The 16,211-nt window shown below is 40.4% G+C and overlaps 1 protein-coding gene across 2 annotated transcripts in view; it reads left to right on the top strand.

Moving 5' to 3' along the window:
• The window catches only part of DCTN4 (dynactin subunit 4), a 138,489-nt gene that overhangs the window by 15,961 nt on the left and 106,317 nt on the right, over window positions 1-16,211 (top strand). The gene's annotated exons all lie outside the window — the stretch shown is intronic.

Below are 16,211 nucleotides of genomic sequence, written 5' to 3'. Positions count from 1 at the left end.
CATGTTGCTCTGTTTTGAAGACAAATCCGCAAAAGAACTTAAATCATTAGAACATCTTGGTGAAAGTACTCGTGCATTATCATTTTTAATAAGGTCATCATCAATGATGAAATGTTGAGACGTCTTCCTTTATGATCCTGAATTTTCATTTTTTTATACAGATGTATATCACTTTTGAGAACAGCAATGTGTTTTAAATTCCATACCTTTCCATCACTCAATAACACTGCGTTCCTAAAAATGTTCTCAACCTTCAAAGGTTCAGAAAATTGACTTTCTCCCTTACTAAACATCCAAGGTTTGTTAACCTTAACCCAAGATCCTACACAAATATCACAAAATTTGACATTTTGTTTCAAATCCTATGCTTCTTTGCTTTTCAAATGTTTGTTCTCTACTCTAGCTCTCAGCTCATTCAATGAAATTGTGGACTTTAAATTGTTAGCCATCCAATCTGGATTGCATTTTGTTCGTGCAGCCCTCCCTCTCATGACTTCAAAAGGGGATGCACCTAAAGAATCATGAGGTGAAGTTTTATACTGCAAAAGGTGCTTACTTTGCGACTAGGATCCTAAAAGCGGATAATAATGATAAGGAAATTTTCGCTATAGTCCAAAGCTTTCTGTCACCTCTAGTGGAGCAAAAAAAATCCCGATTTCTGCTGAATGGTGTGAGGAGCTCTCCTCCTTTTTTATTAATAAGATCAAGCGTATTCAAGAGGGATTAGCTTTGAGCAACGCTGCCTCACACCCTTTGGCGGAGACACCCGGTACCCCCTCTAGCAGTTGCCTTGCCAAATTTACTATAGTTGACCAAGTAGACATCCTTGCCCGCTGAAATCTCTCAAATCAGGCTCCCCTTCGGACCCTTGCCCGGCAAGAGTTTTGGCAGGAGTAGCAGATTGCGTAGGGTCAGAGGTCACTGCTATGGTAAACTGGTCAATGCAATTGGCAGTGGTACCTAAGCAGTGGAAGCAAGCTAAACTTTTGCCTCTCCTGAAGAAGCCATCAGCAGACCCCCTCATCGCAGGCAATTACCGCCCCATTTCCCTGCTCCCGGCATTGGCGAAAGTCTGCGAAAAGGTTGTTATTGGCAGTTGAACGCCTTTGTGGAAGAGTCTGGGGCACTTCACCCAGCCCAGTCGGGCTTTAGGTCCTCTTTCAATACGGAGACAGCCTTGGTGGGGGTGGTGGAAGCCATTAGGGAGTTCACAGACCAGGCTGGCAGAGCGGCGCTAATTTTATTGGACCTCTCTGCCGCCTCTGATACGGTTCCTCACCAACTCCTCTTGGCCCGCCTTACTGATATCTGCCTCACCGGGGCTGTGTGGTCTTGGCTGGAGTCTTTTCTGGACTCCCGTTACCAGCAAGTCTGGATGCCCCCGTACTCCTCTTCGGCCAGGCTTGTTCAGACCGGGGTCCCACAGGGCTCAACATTGAGCCCACTTCTTTTCAACATTTATATGACCCCGCTGATCTACCTGGCCAAGGAGCTGGGTGCAAAATTATGGCTTACGCCGATGACACCCAGCTCCTGTTCACCTGGGGTAACTCGACACTAGAAACGGCTGCAGCACAAAAGTGCCTGGCGGCCGTATTTACCTGGTTGGCCTGTGCCAAACTTAAATGCAACGAGGGAAAATCGGAGATCCTACTATATGGCCAATTTCCAAACCAAATCATTGAACTAGTTTGGCCTCCTGATTTCCCCCGTCCCCTCTCTGAGGGTGGCCCAGCCAAGAATCTAGGCATTTGGTTCAATGAAGATTTGAGGTTCTCAGAGCAGATAAAGACTGACGGGTGCTTGCTTTGGGACCCTTAAATCTTTGGGCAGATTCTTCCCTCTACTGCCCCAGTCGGCCAAAGAAACGGTCGCTAGAGCCCTCATACTGTCCCGCCTGGATTATGCCAACGCTCTTTATCTGGGCTCACCCTCTTTTTTGGTTAACAAGTTGCAGCTCATCCAAAATGCGGCCGCAAGACTTCTGCTAGGCATCTCCAGACGCAGTAGCATAAGACAACAAATGGCCACACTCCACTGGTTGCCGGTGGCGGTGGCCCAAGAGTTCAATTTAAGGCTCTGGTTCTCACGCACCGAGCCTTACATGATACTGGCCCCGCATATCTCAGGAAAAGAGTGACTTTCCATGTCCCTAGTCGACACCTCAGGTCGGCTTCTCAACGCCGGTTGGTAATCCCTCGCTTCCGGCGAACCAGATTGGGCGGCCAATCTTTTTCGGTCAATGCGGCTACCCTCTGGAACTCCCTCCCATTTACCCTCGGGGATACCAGAGATCTTAGCAGCTTTAAAAAGCTCCTCAAAACGCACCTTTTTAATAAAGCTTACTAAAAAATGCTATGTTATGCTGTTTTTCTCTTGATTTCTTTGTGGTATTGCTCCGCGCCAGGATACTCAGGAGTAGTTGTGCGCGTAATAAATACACATATAATATAATAATAATAATATATAATATAATAATAATAATAATAATAATAATTACATCCAGATGGTCTTGAAAAATTGTAGTTCCCAATCACAATTGTTACTAACAGCAGATTGAATAGCATTCTTCAAAACTCTATTAAAACGTTCAATCATGCCATTACCACTTGGGTTATAAAGAGATGTAGTACAGTGTCTTAACCCAACCTTGTCAAAATAATCCTTAGCAACTTTAGATGTGAATTGCACACCATTGTCGCTAATTAGTAATGCAGGTAATCCTTCACCTAGAAACACCCAATCTAAGAATTTGAGTACTACTTCAGAAGTCACTTTTTCCACAATTTTTAAAACTGGCCACCTAGAAAAAAGATCAATTATGGCTAAAACATATTTGTTTTAAGAACCAATGGGCCCCATGATATCAATTGCAACCGTGTGCCAAGGAGACTTTGGAATAATTGGTTCTGCCATAGGTGCTCTTAAAGTCACAAGTGTTTTGTCTGAATGTACGCACCACACACAATTCCTAATCATTCTTTCAATGAATAAGTCCATTCCTGGCCACCAATACCATTGTTTCACCCTTTGCTTAGTTTTAACTATTCCATTATGACCTTCGTGGCACAATTTAACAATGACTTCTCGAAGATTGGTAGGAGGTATGATGTTATCATTACGCATGATATTACCATTCAATGTGGAAAGTTCATTACGAACTTCCCATAAATGTTTGAATTTATCAGACCGATCACATTTAGAAGGCCATCCTTTTGAGAAGAAAGAAAATAGGTCCCTCAGAACAGCATCTTTCTCATAAGACATTTCCACTCTTTTGTCAATACTGGATAACCCTTGATCATGTTCCAAGGCTACCTGAATGTTTTCCCATTCATGATCAGAACTGTCAGATAATTTGATTGGCATGCGTGAAAGAAAATCAGCCACAACATTTTCCTTCCCTGATACATAAACCACCTTGGAAATGCAATCCTGTAATCTCAAGGACATTCTTGCAATCCTTGGGGAGGCATTAAATAAACCCTCCGTAGTCCACAACTTCACCAAGGGTTTATGGTCAGTTCTAAGGATACATGGTTTACCCCAAACATAAGCTCTAAAATGTTCGAGAGACCAAATGCAAGCTAAGGACTCCTTCTCAATCACTGAAAACCGTTCCTCAGTTGGTGATAAGGAGCGTGAAGCATAAGCTATAATGGATTCACTTCCATTTAGATCGATTTGAGAAAGTACACCACCTAACCCTTTATTGCTGGCATCGACAGTTATAAAATTGTCAAGGTCTGGATCGATTGCGCTCAAAGCAGGTGCTCTGGCAATTTCACACGTAATATTTTCAAATTCTTCATTGCACTCTACCGACCACAAAAACCTTGATTTGTTCTTGAACAACTGTTGAATGTTAAAAATCTTGCTCGAAAAGTTTCTTACAAATTTCGAGTAAAATTCAACTAATCCAACAAATGATCTAACTTCATCTTTATTTTGTGGGTGTGGTGCATTTAACACTGAATCAACAAGAGAAGGCTTGGTGGAAATTCCCTCACCACTTATAACATGCCCAAGATAAGTGATAGATCTCACAACGAATTTGCATTTAGTGTGTTCAATCGTTAACCCTTTTTGTTCCAAGATGTTTAACACCTCTTTTAGAATTGAATCATGTGTTTGTTTGTCTTTTCCGAAAATGAGGATATCATCCTGAAAGCATCTTACATTATCAAATTTCTTGAAGAGTTGGTGCATCAACATTTGAAAGATTGCAGCTGCAGATGCAAGGCCAAACGGTAAACGTTTGTATTGGAAACAACCCGAGGGTGTAATAAAAGCCGTTAAAGGTTTGCTCTCGTCAGTTAAAGGAATCTGATGATACGCTGCTGACAAATCTATAGTTGAAAACCAATTGGCATCCTTGATTAAACTCCACATTTCTGACATTTTTGGTAGGGGAAATTTATCAACTATAATATTATTGTTCAGGTGTCTCAAATCAATGCATAATCTCAAATTTGCCATTGCTGCGGCGTGATACAACAATTGGAGAAATCCAATGAGAAGATTCGATGGCTCGATAATATCAGCCATGACAAGTTTCTCAAGCTCAAAATCCACCTCTTTTCTCAACACAATCGGAATATTCCTTACCTTATGAATTTTTTGACAAGCATCAGGTTTTAACACAATATGGTGTTTGAAATCATTTAATTTACCAATTTCCTTGCTAAAAACTTTAGGATATAAATTCAACATCTCTTTGCAAAAATGTGTTCTTGTCGATCAGCATCACAGGATCCTCACTATTGGGATTGAGGATTATTCCGAGATTACCCTGATCCATCCATCCCAATACTGAGGGGCCTTTTTTAGAAACATATAATTTTCCAAATGCTTCTCTTCCTTTAAATCTGAAGAGAAGAGACCTATAATCAACCACGTCAATTTTCTCTCCTGAAAAACCTTCTGGTCGGATATCAGGGGGCAAGAACTCATTACCAAGCTTTTTTTACAAAGTTATTATTCCAAACTTCTTCGTTGACAATAGTATACGGAGACCCTGAATCCGAATTATCATCTCCATCTGAGCTAGTTTCAATCTCCTCATCAAAACACTTCACTCTTACAGACTTCTTCCTGTGGCAAACTTTAGCAAAATTTCCAACCACATTACAATTTGTAAATTTTTGTTTTAAGGCAGAACAAAGTTTGTTATTTGCTAGATGAGAACTACTCCCACAACGATAACATTTAAGATTCTCATTCTTCTTTGACGAGTCATATTTTGAAGATTTAACGTTGGTTCTTTTGTTTTTCTCCACAGATTTTTCTTTTATTTTGCTCACAGTATTTTCATTCTTCTCATCAATTTTAACTTCCTTTTTAATGCTTTGGCACTACGACTGGAAAGTTCAGCTTTTCTTACTAGTGCTAAAATGTCTTTCAGATCAGAGTCCCCATTAATCCATAAACGGTCTTGAATAGATGAATCATTGGCATGCATGACAACTTGATATCTTATTAACTGATCTTCTAAGTGATCAAAATTGCAATCTTCAGCAATAAGTCTCAAAGCTGGAACATATTCATCAATAGTTTCATTTGACTCCTGCTTTCTATGAAAAAATTTATAACGAGTAATCCCAATACATACTTTGGGAGCAAAATGGTTATCAAAGTCTTTTAAAGCAGCTAGAAATTAATCAGTATCTCCACTTACAGTGCACTTTTGCATTTTCTCATCAGTCTTTAAATCACCAGGGCCAAGAGAATACAAGAATAAAGTTCTTTCTTACAGCAGGCATTTTTTTGTCTAAATCTATAGCTTTAATAAAGTTTAAGAAATAATTCTTCCATTCCAACCATTTTATGGAAGGTTCAGGACCATAAGTCCAAAATGGTTGTGGAGGCTGAATTGTAAAGTTCTGTTGAGATTCCATGTCAGCGTTAAAATTCAGTAAATACACAGGTTCACAGTATTTTTTTAATAATCACATAAAATTTCTCAAAGAAAATAAAACTGTACCTTAAGAAAGATTTCCAGTAGCTGAGAAAAAAAGGCTTGTCGACTATTTAAGTCGAATAGAATGCCTTTTGTCGGTAGGAACAACGGAAATGCAGAATGCTCCATTGAATAAAAACAACTCCTACATATCTCGTGAATACATTCCATTGAAGCACGTGAATAACAATTACATAACACAACAACCACTGTACCCCATTCCTGTTATTTGGAGCTCCTTAGGCTTTCAGGTCTAGGGACTTCCAAAAGGCCATTGTTCCTGATCTGAAAAACCTTTTGCCATTCAAGCCAGAGTACTGATGGTCCCATCTATAATTTTCTTTGAGCTGTAGCACCCTGTACTAGTACATTCATTTACCGTCAATTGAATTAAATAGGTTATCATAAAAAGCCCAATTATGCTTAACCACTTATCAATCAGACCGCATCAATTCTTCTGCAGTACAGTTTATTTTGTTTCCTCTTAATGTTTACAGTCTAATTTCACTTCAAAGTCTGAAAACAGTCAAAACTCTTCTGCAACCCATGACTAAGTGACTTTCTCAAGGCACACAGTATGTTTCGGAATAAGATTTTGCGCTAATGACAAAAATCTAACAAACTTAGACTTGCATTGCATTTTCTTAGCAAAAGAACCCCCCCCCCCCCGAGTTGTAAAACAAGAAGACATGGGTTTGAAATAAAATCACAGCCTCCTCTACCCACTCTTCCCCCCCCGCCCCCCTTTCCCCCCTCCTGAAGCCAGTTATGGTTAGCTACACCAATAGAAGTCCCACTTCCTCAGAGAAACCCGTTTTTAACTACTCCTCAATTGATTGTTCATTATTTTGCACATGTTGTAACCTATTTCATCACAAAGGATGTAATGACGTGACTGGTGACATTGATGTCTATAATAATGATAACAGAAAGGTGGCATGCACTGTAGATACAGTACTGTTTCTTTATTTGGAAACATGTTTACGTGAATGATGTTTGGGGAGCCATGAACAGCCCATTTGTGTGGGGAGAGTTAAGGTTTATGTACCTAACGACAACAACAGGTAATTCTCAAGGGTTTTATGTTTATTTTTCCCTCCCAACTACTTTTGAACTGTTTTTCAGGATCTATATTTAGAAGCGCTCATGAAAGATATAGAAGCCATGCCAGTGAAAGTAAATATGGTTGAACAAAAAATTAAGCCGCTCAAATGTACGAATAAACTGACATTTTATTACTATAGTGAAACAATCAATTTCCAGTTTATGACGACATTATAGCGAAATTAACATTAGAAAAATAGTTTTCTGCCTAAATGAGTACATGGTACAATGACTTTTTTCAAAAAGCAAAATAAACCTACAAATAGCCGCGATGCCTACTTCACTACTTACAGCAGTAACTCAACCCCTTAAATCCCGGTTTTGGTTAAATACCTGTTTTTTGAAAAAAAAAATGTTCACAGAAAAAATGGCAAGACACAATATATGCAGAGGCACAGAATGCAATATCCTATTTATTACCATTTTAGAGAGAGGCGGCATGACCCACTGAAAGCTTCTCCTCTAGTGAGTCACTGCAACACTATATGCTTGCTGATTTGCACATAGCTGGTCTCTGTCTGAAATAGTATGGTGGTAAGAAACGATGTACGAGATCATGGCCCAGAGCAATTGGCAGTGTCTGTGACTTTGCAAGTATTCAACCCATTCCTTTGTGTTTGTGCCTTGCACACTTGTCAACTACAATAAATAGCATATTATACTGCCAATCTGGACACATTTTATAATCTCCTAGTATTCACAAGCACCAGGCGATATTTAAAAAAAGAAAATTGCTACCTGCCTTGTACAATGCCAGAGGGTAAGGGTGCTGAGAGCGAGTGGAGGATATTTGGTTTCCCTTAGCTTGCCCACCATTTCTTCCTTTTTTCAAGTTGGCCAATTGTATAGTAACACTGACAATTTGGCGGCAATAGTATTTATACTCTTCAAATCCTTTTTTTTATTTTCTTTTCAAAACTGAAAATGTTCAGAGATTATTAGTATAACCAAGGAGAAAGACGGAAACTGAACTGTTTTTAAGCCTGAGGCTCTCCTACTGGTGTCTCATAACTCAGACCTGCGAGGCTAATGTTGGTGCTCTACCCAGCTAGGATTCTTCAGCAATGAGCTCTGTTTTTATGTGGAACTGACCAACATAATTTGACATTTTAGGGTGAGATTCTTCACTTACAAGGATTTTTTTCAATATGTGAAAGTGAACTTTATTTTCATGACGGTTTGAGCATACTTCATCATACCTTGTCATGTGTAGTGTTCCCTCGTGAGGAAAATTGATTGTCACAGTAGTCTGTGTCATACATGTCAGAGAATGTCTTAGACTTTGAAGGAGCTTGGAGTTAATCACTCCAGAACAAGGACATGTTCAACAACCTCATCAGGATCTTCAGCAGATGGTTCTCACCATCTGAAAACCCAAGGGGAGCATCAGCCTCCACTGCCTCTCAATAAGTCCTTTCCAAACCCACAAGGAAGTTCAGGGGTGTGAAATTTAATAAAATATCTACTTGTCCATTGGGTAGGTTGATTAATAAATCTACTTGTCCTGTAACAAAATCCACTTGTCCCTTTGGTGCCATGTAGTGTGGCGACAAATTTTGGCAGCAATCTCATTATATAAGAACTCTGATATAGCCTCTCTGATTATGCCAGGCCTCATACCATAGCAGTGTTTGAAAACTTGCAATCCACTTATGTTGCCACATTTCCGCAGATCTATAAACCGGTGCTGATGGTAGTTGTTAGCAATAGTTCCAGGGTTAGAATGCCCTTTTGAGTCTGTGCAAATACTAGCTTGCATGTTTTAACAGTTTCAACAACTCTTCTCTAATCTTTTCACGTACTGAGAAATGTTGGAAATTTACTGCTCACAATGGCAGACGTAAACTTTCTTCCCGTGTTGGGGAAAAAAGTGGTTGGAGGGAAAGTGAACTTGCAAACGTTTCGCTTGAGCAAATCTACACATGCATATTTGCGCATGGTAAAATGGAGTTCAAAAATATTTTTGTTGGACTACTATTTCTTGTCCCTTTTTTTGTGAATTCTTGGGAATTCTAGAAAGCCATATAACTGAGTGCACTTTTGAGACTTTCTTTAATAATTGGGCCTTGGTCTGGCATTGACCATGCATGACCTTTTGCCTTTATTAACATTCTCTCTCCCTCCCTCTCCCTTCAATGTGAAGGACAGCATTCTGCTCTTTCACGAGGACCATATCTGCAAACAAAGTAGTTTTGTTCAGTGGCAGTGACTTCTATGGCATTGTGTGCTTTTTGAGACCAAAAACAATTGTAGCTTTTGCCAATGTTTGTTTTAATGGCGAGAACCATGCCAAAACAAGTCACACATTGACAAAGCTGACAACCAATTTCAGATCTACTGGCTTTGTTTATTTTTGTTTCCCATAATTGTATTGAAACTAGTTACACTGTTTTTATTTTTTGTTTAAATCTTTTTATTGGCATTTATCATATTACCATACAACATGAACAATGTATTGACACCATGTTTGGCAACGTCTAAGTGATGCATTTCAAAATACAATCCATCTTATTAACAGGTTAGCTAGCGAACAAATCACTGGTAATAGTTCCTGGAAGATTGTCATTACAATGACTGTGGTAGAGTTAAATGAGGCATTGTGGTATGTCACTTATTAACCATATTAGACATGGTGCGTTAATCAAACTGTGGGTGTAGGGTACAACAAAATGAGGACAAATGAACCAAAGGAGGGATAGGGTAGTCGCCTGAGACCCGTTGCCGCATGTGCTAGAAAGGGACAGCCCTGTTGGAGCCTAATGGTCACAGCTCCGTAGTGTAGGATTGTATGTTATGTGAGGGAAGCCAGCTCTGTGTATGTGTACATCTAAGTGCTAAGCGCTGAGTTACTGGTATTGTTCCCTTCCTTGGGGTTCCACCATGGCAGTGTCCATGTCAGGTTACACTGATTTTCCATTATAAATATTTTTGGTAAATAAATACTAGCATGCATCAACACATTACTAAATGATGCTGCAAAGAAATGGTACCTGCAATTTGACAGTAGTTTTTCATTTTTTTTTAAATCAACATTTTATTTTGAAAGCAAATAATCGTCAATATTTTCAAGTTTCTGCAAATATTTGCATAAAATCAGAGAGCATTCTGGGAGCATTATACATAGCCTCATACTGCTAAACTTTGAAAATGTGTGTACACATTTTTATACTGTAACCACTGTAGACCGAGCTTACAGCATTTACTTAGAGCTCTCACCCTAATAATAAAGGCTTTCAATTAAAGAACCATAACTACAAGTTTGAACAGCATTAACATATGGACAAAAATATTACCTTAACTGCAAACCGTGCTCTTCCCTGATCCATAATGAGGTACTGCAAACTATCAGCAAACGGGTTTGTGCTGCAGGGGTTTGGGCCTACTTGTCCTAAGGACAAAATACACATGAAAACGTGTTGCCCTTGACCCCAAACAGTATGTCCTGGGCGTCGGACTATAGGAATTCCACATCCCTGCTCAGGAAGGTATGGGAGGTAAAGTGAGCATCGGTCAAGTCATTTTCACCAAATAAAAGTATCATCAAGATTATAGATACATGAGGGAAGATAACTTAATTCTACTAGACAATCTTTGTGGGTGATTGGTAACACGGGGAGCCTCCTGTGCCTCCGTCACTAATCAGGAGCTGCATATTTATATGATCTTAGATTTGGTGCAGAGAAAGACAAGGGGAGAAATTCTGTGAGCAGAATATTTTAACATGGCTCTCCACCCAAACAGGGTTAAACACAGACTAGATCGCCTCATGGTGGAAGGCATGTGATGGGAGTCTCCAGTCTAGACTACAGGGCTTTAGGACTTAAAGGAGGAAGAAATGCTCCATAGATGAGGAGTTCACTTTTTTTTCTCACAGCCACAGATCTTTCTCTAAAATTGACCAGATATGTAGGGCAGGCTCCATGTTAACTCAAACAGCTAAAATTGAGAGTGGCTTGATAACTTTATCAGGACCACGCACCCATATGGGATTTCATATGACAGGAATCCCACAGAAAGAGGAGGCTTTGCATATGTAACTCCTCCATACTTAAAAGGTTGGCCCCATGAGAAAGATAAATAACGGAAAAATTCTCTAATTATACACACTCTGACCTGCAGCAAAGTATAATTTAGGACACCTTCAAGGCGGTACTCATTGGCATTCATATTAAAACTTATCAAAAACTAATTTGGTCCCTCACAAAGTAAAAACTAGAATCTGATATTAGAACTAGAGAACAGCAGTATAACGAAAGTAGGCAAGTCAAATATACTTTTATTTGATTTCGTTAAAAATCATAAATGGGTGGAAGAACCACCCTAATACCTGATACTTTAAGTATGCATTTTAAAAACATATTATTAAAAAGACCACAAGATCATGACCACAAACAAAAAGCAACTGATTAAATAAAAGTTTTGACAGGTGTATCAGTGCGATAGGAAAATGGGTATTTACAAATTATTTTGAGGCTACTTAAATTAAATTACTTTTTTGTCTAGTTCTTTTGCTGCAATTTTCCAGAATTTTATGGCTCTGCAAGACAAAGGAATCAATGCCCCTCCTAGACTCTTGATGACTGCTGCTCTGCATGTTATTATTTGTTCCTTCCTAAAGGCCTCCCGAAGGACAGTTTTTCAAGTTTCTAATAGTAAAGGGCATATGCATAATAGATGTCATAATGACTCGTCCCCTTGTCCGCAAAGGCGGAATTCCTTGGATGGCCATGTGTATTTCCATTTCGGGATCAGATCCTTCGAGGGAAACTACCCCATTCGCAGTAGCTTCAAATAGTGCTTTTTCTGATGAGAGAAGTGTTTGCACAGGTACAGTTGTGGTTTCAGCATCTGATAGGCATGTATCACTGCCCAAGCGTGGTATTTTTTTTGAAAAGGTAGTTTTATCCGCTAATAAAGAAATCCACTTCATGGCATTATTCACAACCGATTTAAATCCGGAGTACGTTGTAGGGGTAAACCAGGCCTTCTCTAGCTGTAATGCCGAGAGGGATTCCTTTAAAACTGTCGTGGTTGAGTTGACCAGCCTTGCTTGATTTTCAATCTCCACCCAACAGTAGTGGGCTAAGGTGTTGTCTTTTGCTTCCCTCATCCTCCATTAATACTTTACTAGTGCACCTTGTCTGGCCGGGATTTGATTTTTTGTAATCCATATTCAAGGCGGATCTGTGCCAGTGAGGTATGTAGCGGTATTAGAAACAATCTCTTGAAAAATGTGGATTGTGCTGTATTTAAACTGTGGCGTCTTTAATTCTGAATTTCTGAGCCATAAGAAATGGAGGGTAGGAATGTTGCTGCAATTACTTTTAGCATGTGACCAGTAGAATAGCCTGTAAGTTTTTTTTTTTTTTTTTTTTTTTTTTTTTTAATCTTAAATGCAAACAGCAATTGTTTTGCTTTCATGAGTCCTTGGTCCAAGTGTAGCTCAAAGTTGAGATTGCAATCTAATTGAAAACCTAGGTATTTGTACGAAACTACCCAGGTCAGTGGTTGCTCATCCAATTTCCAGGAAAATGTACGCTTTTTCATTGTTTTAATGCGTTTAGAGAAACACATCACCTTTGTTTTTTGATGGTTGATCGTCAGTTGAGCCAGGGTGGTTTAAGCTCCTAATTCAGTCTCTGCAGGCCTATAGGAGTTTGTGCTAGCAAAACAATTTTGTCCGCATATTGGGGACACCGTGTCAGTATTTTTCCCACTTTTGGGGGATTGGCTTGGATTAACCGTAGGTGCTTATCAAGATCTGAGATGTAGATGTTAAGTAGGCAGGGAGATAACACACAACCCTGTTTTAAACCCATTGAGTGTTGGAATTTTGTTGGTTAAACTGCGCCCATCTCCTTTCTTAATTTGGACCCACGTATGTGAGTAGAGGTTAATTATGGCCTTCAGGAGTTTAGTTGGTACCCCCCCCCCAGCCTTGCATTTTTGCCCATAACTTGGCTCTTGAAACCTTTATCGAAAGACGCTTAAGATCGATAAAGCATGCATACACAGGCCTATATTTTGCAAAGGCTTGGTTGGCTAGGAGAGAAACCGCAGAGATATTAATAAGGGTGCCCATCCATGCCCGGAATCCGGTTTGCGTGTAAGGTATCCGGTTGGGTCGACTAACCCAGTCCTCTAGGTCAACCAAGAGGTTCGATTGCATTCATTGATGTGGAGGCAAAAATATACCAATCTACCTATAGTTGGATGGATCAGAGCAAGAGCCCGACCTGTGAATAGGATTTAGAATGCTTCCTGTCCAAGACTCGGGGATCAGACTGGAGGCAATAGCATCGGTAACAAGCATTGGAAATGCAATAGGTCTCGCATTTGCTTAATTTAGAGCTTATGGGGTTTTAATTTAAAAGGCATTTGCAGCAAAATATTGTGTATAGATACTTTTGGTAAAGGGACAGTTTATTTGCGTCCCTAAGAAAGCATTTAGGTACCTAAATCTTTAGTTTTTGCACAAAACAAGTTGTAAATTCAGCACAGTATCAAGGCAGCAAAGTGAAAATAACGAGTAATGCCAATTAGCAAGTAACACTTTAGCTTAGCAAAAGGCTAAGGCTTCGAAAAAGCAAGCACTTCCTAAAAGAAAACAGCAATAAATAAGCAATTAAAATCGTGTGTCAGGAAAGTAAATGGGTCAAAGAACACACACTGGGTCACAAGCTGCATGCAGCATCTACAGTCTAACTAAAGGACTGCTTGATCGACCCATCACCAAATCCTAATGAGCAGATGATTGGGACAATGTATCCATCCTCACAACGCCAGGGCCTAGATAAGCAGCTCATAGAAGCAGAGACCAACTATGAAAAACAAATAAAATCGAATGGCTGAAGGAGGCTGACCCAAAGTGGACCCTCTGTAATTCTGTTCATTGTACTTTTTAAAGAAATTGATAACCGCTAAAGCTGTTTGTAAACCTATTTAAACAATGAGAGTTTTTTTTATGTCTGCCTTTTATAATGTTCGAAAACATCAGACTGTTTGTGAAGGCCTATGATAATTGGCTGATGCATGTTAAAAGATTTTTTTGTGCCTAAAATACTTGATGCAGATCAGTTGTGTACTGGTCCGTGAACCGCATTTCACACAAAAATATTATAAAGGGCTCTCTGGTGGGGAGGTGGGGGGTAAGGCACTCTGTAGCAAGAGTTTACAGCACAAGACTAAAGTCTTTGCTCAGAATGCTATGGGGGTAGTAGCACTGACTGAAGGGCCTGACTGAAGGTCAATCCCTATGCACAGAGCTATTGGTTATAGTTGAAAGTTGAGCTCCCTGGAAGAGAGGTGCCGAGCATAGAGTGCAGCCAAGGTCCAGACAATGCTTCCTGTAGTCTGCTGCTCATAGTCAAACTTACAGCCCTAAGTTTTCTTGGGGTATATGTTTTGAACAACGGCCTTTGCCTTGGGTCAACAGCTTGCCAATTGGACTTTGGCATGCATTGTACAATATATCCTCTGTCTCAACGCCTGTATATTGTAATGGGCTGTTTTAAGATGTTCCATCACATCTTCCATAGTGCCCCTTAGTGCTGGGATACTCCGGTGAGGTCACTGGTGTGCTTTTTCAAATTCCATATCATTCATTTATTCGTTCATCCCTTTCTGCTCTGAGTGGGATTATGGTGGACATTCATCTGTAATGGGGTAATTTTTATTTATTTTTCTCTAAATTTAAAGTAGATTTGCTTATGCAGTTCGTAGGTGCAAGTGCATTCTAGAGCAGCATCTCTGTAGTTTGTATCCCATCGGCTGTGGAGTCCCTCAGGGGGCTTCACTGAGCCCCACTCTTTTCAATGTCTATATTTCATCTCTTGCCGACATTGGAAGGAAGTGGGGCATTGGCATCTGCTCGTATGCCGATGACACACAGCTGATGGTGGCCATGGACGAAGGACCTGAGATAACAAAAAAAAAAGCTACAGGATTGGCTCTCCGAGATGGCCCTATGGATGCACAACCACTGTTTAAAGTTAAACGCTGGCAAATCAGAGATTCTCCTGTTTGGGGGAGCCAAACGGGTATGGGATGCCACATGGTGGCCACCCTCATTGGGATTGGCCCCTACCCCAAAACAACATGCACAAAACCTGGGAATCATCATGGACGACGCCTTGTCCAGGAAGGATCACGTCCGCTCCCTCTGGGGCAAGGGTTTTGCCATATTAAAACTCCTCGCAAAGATATTCCCTTGGATACCTCTGGACTGCAGAAGATCAGTCACACAGGCCCTATTGGTCAGCCGCCTGGACTATGGCAACGCGCTATTTGATGGGATGAATGAACAACTTTTCTCCCGCCTACAGGTCCTGCAAAATCAGGCGGCCAAACTGTTCTGCAGTAAAGGCAAACGAGACTCCGCATCGGAATGCCAAAAGAAACTCCACTGGCTCCCGATGCGTCAGAGGGCTGCCTTCAAACTTCTTAGCCATGCGCACAGAGCTCTACACAAAACTGGCCCTACAATCCTTCAAGGGAAGATCGATTTCTATATCCCCAACAGGAATCTACGGTTGAGTCAATCCGCTGTAGCCAAACCTAAACGAATCTATAAAGTCAGAACAGGGGGCCGCGCTTTTTCCTACCTGGCAGCCAAGAGGTGGAACGACCTACCCAATGATCTAAGACACACCACAAACTACCTCCAGTTTCGAAAAAAACTGAAAACACACCTTTTCCCTAAAACATAACCCTTCTGCACAGGCCTTTAGTAGTTCTTTGGTTCATAGCGTCGTGATATCCCCTGGGATGAGTGTTGCGCTTTATAAATAAATAAATAAAAATAAAAAGTATGGCTCTTGAATCGTTCGTACATTTACAAGGAACGACGTTGGGATTACATGCTTACCATCACATCCACCTGGGGCCTTCATTGGTATAAACCAACAGTGTGGAGCGACTTTTCACCCCATTTCCCAATCTCTGCACATACAATTCAGCTAATATTTTTTCCATGGTAAATCCAGGAATGATTTTTGAGTCTGTTGCGCCTGCTGCCTCCAGAGACCAATTTGTAGCTTTCCACAAAGAAGCCCTTTACTTTGAGTTAGCTGCAATTCAAGATAGGTCTACATATTGTATGATTCTGGGAAAAATATAGTTTTTTTCACAACAGCTGGACAGGGGGCTG

The sequence above is a fragment of the Lissotriton helveticus genome, chromosome 7, assembly GCF_964261635.1.
Source record: "Lissotriton helveticus chromosome 7, aLisHel1.1, whole genome shotgun sequence".
NCBI lineage: Eukaryota > Metazoa > Chordata > Amphibia > Caudata > Salamandridae > Lissotriton > Lissotriton helveticus.
The sequence above is the reverse complement of the archived record's forward strand: the minus strand, read 5'-3'. Positions and strand labels throughout refer to the sequence as shown.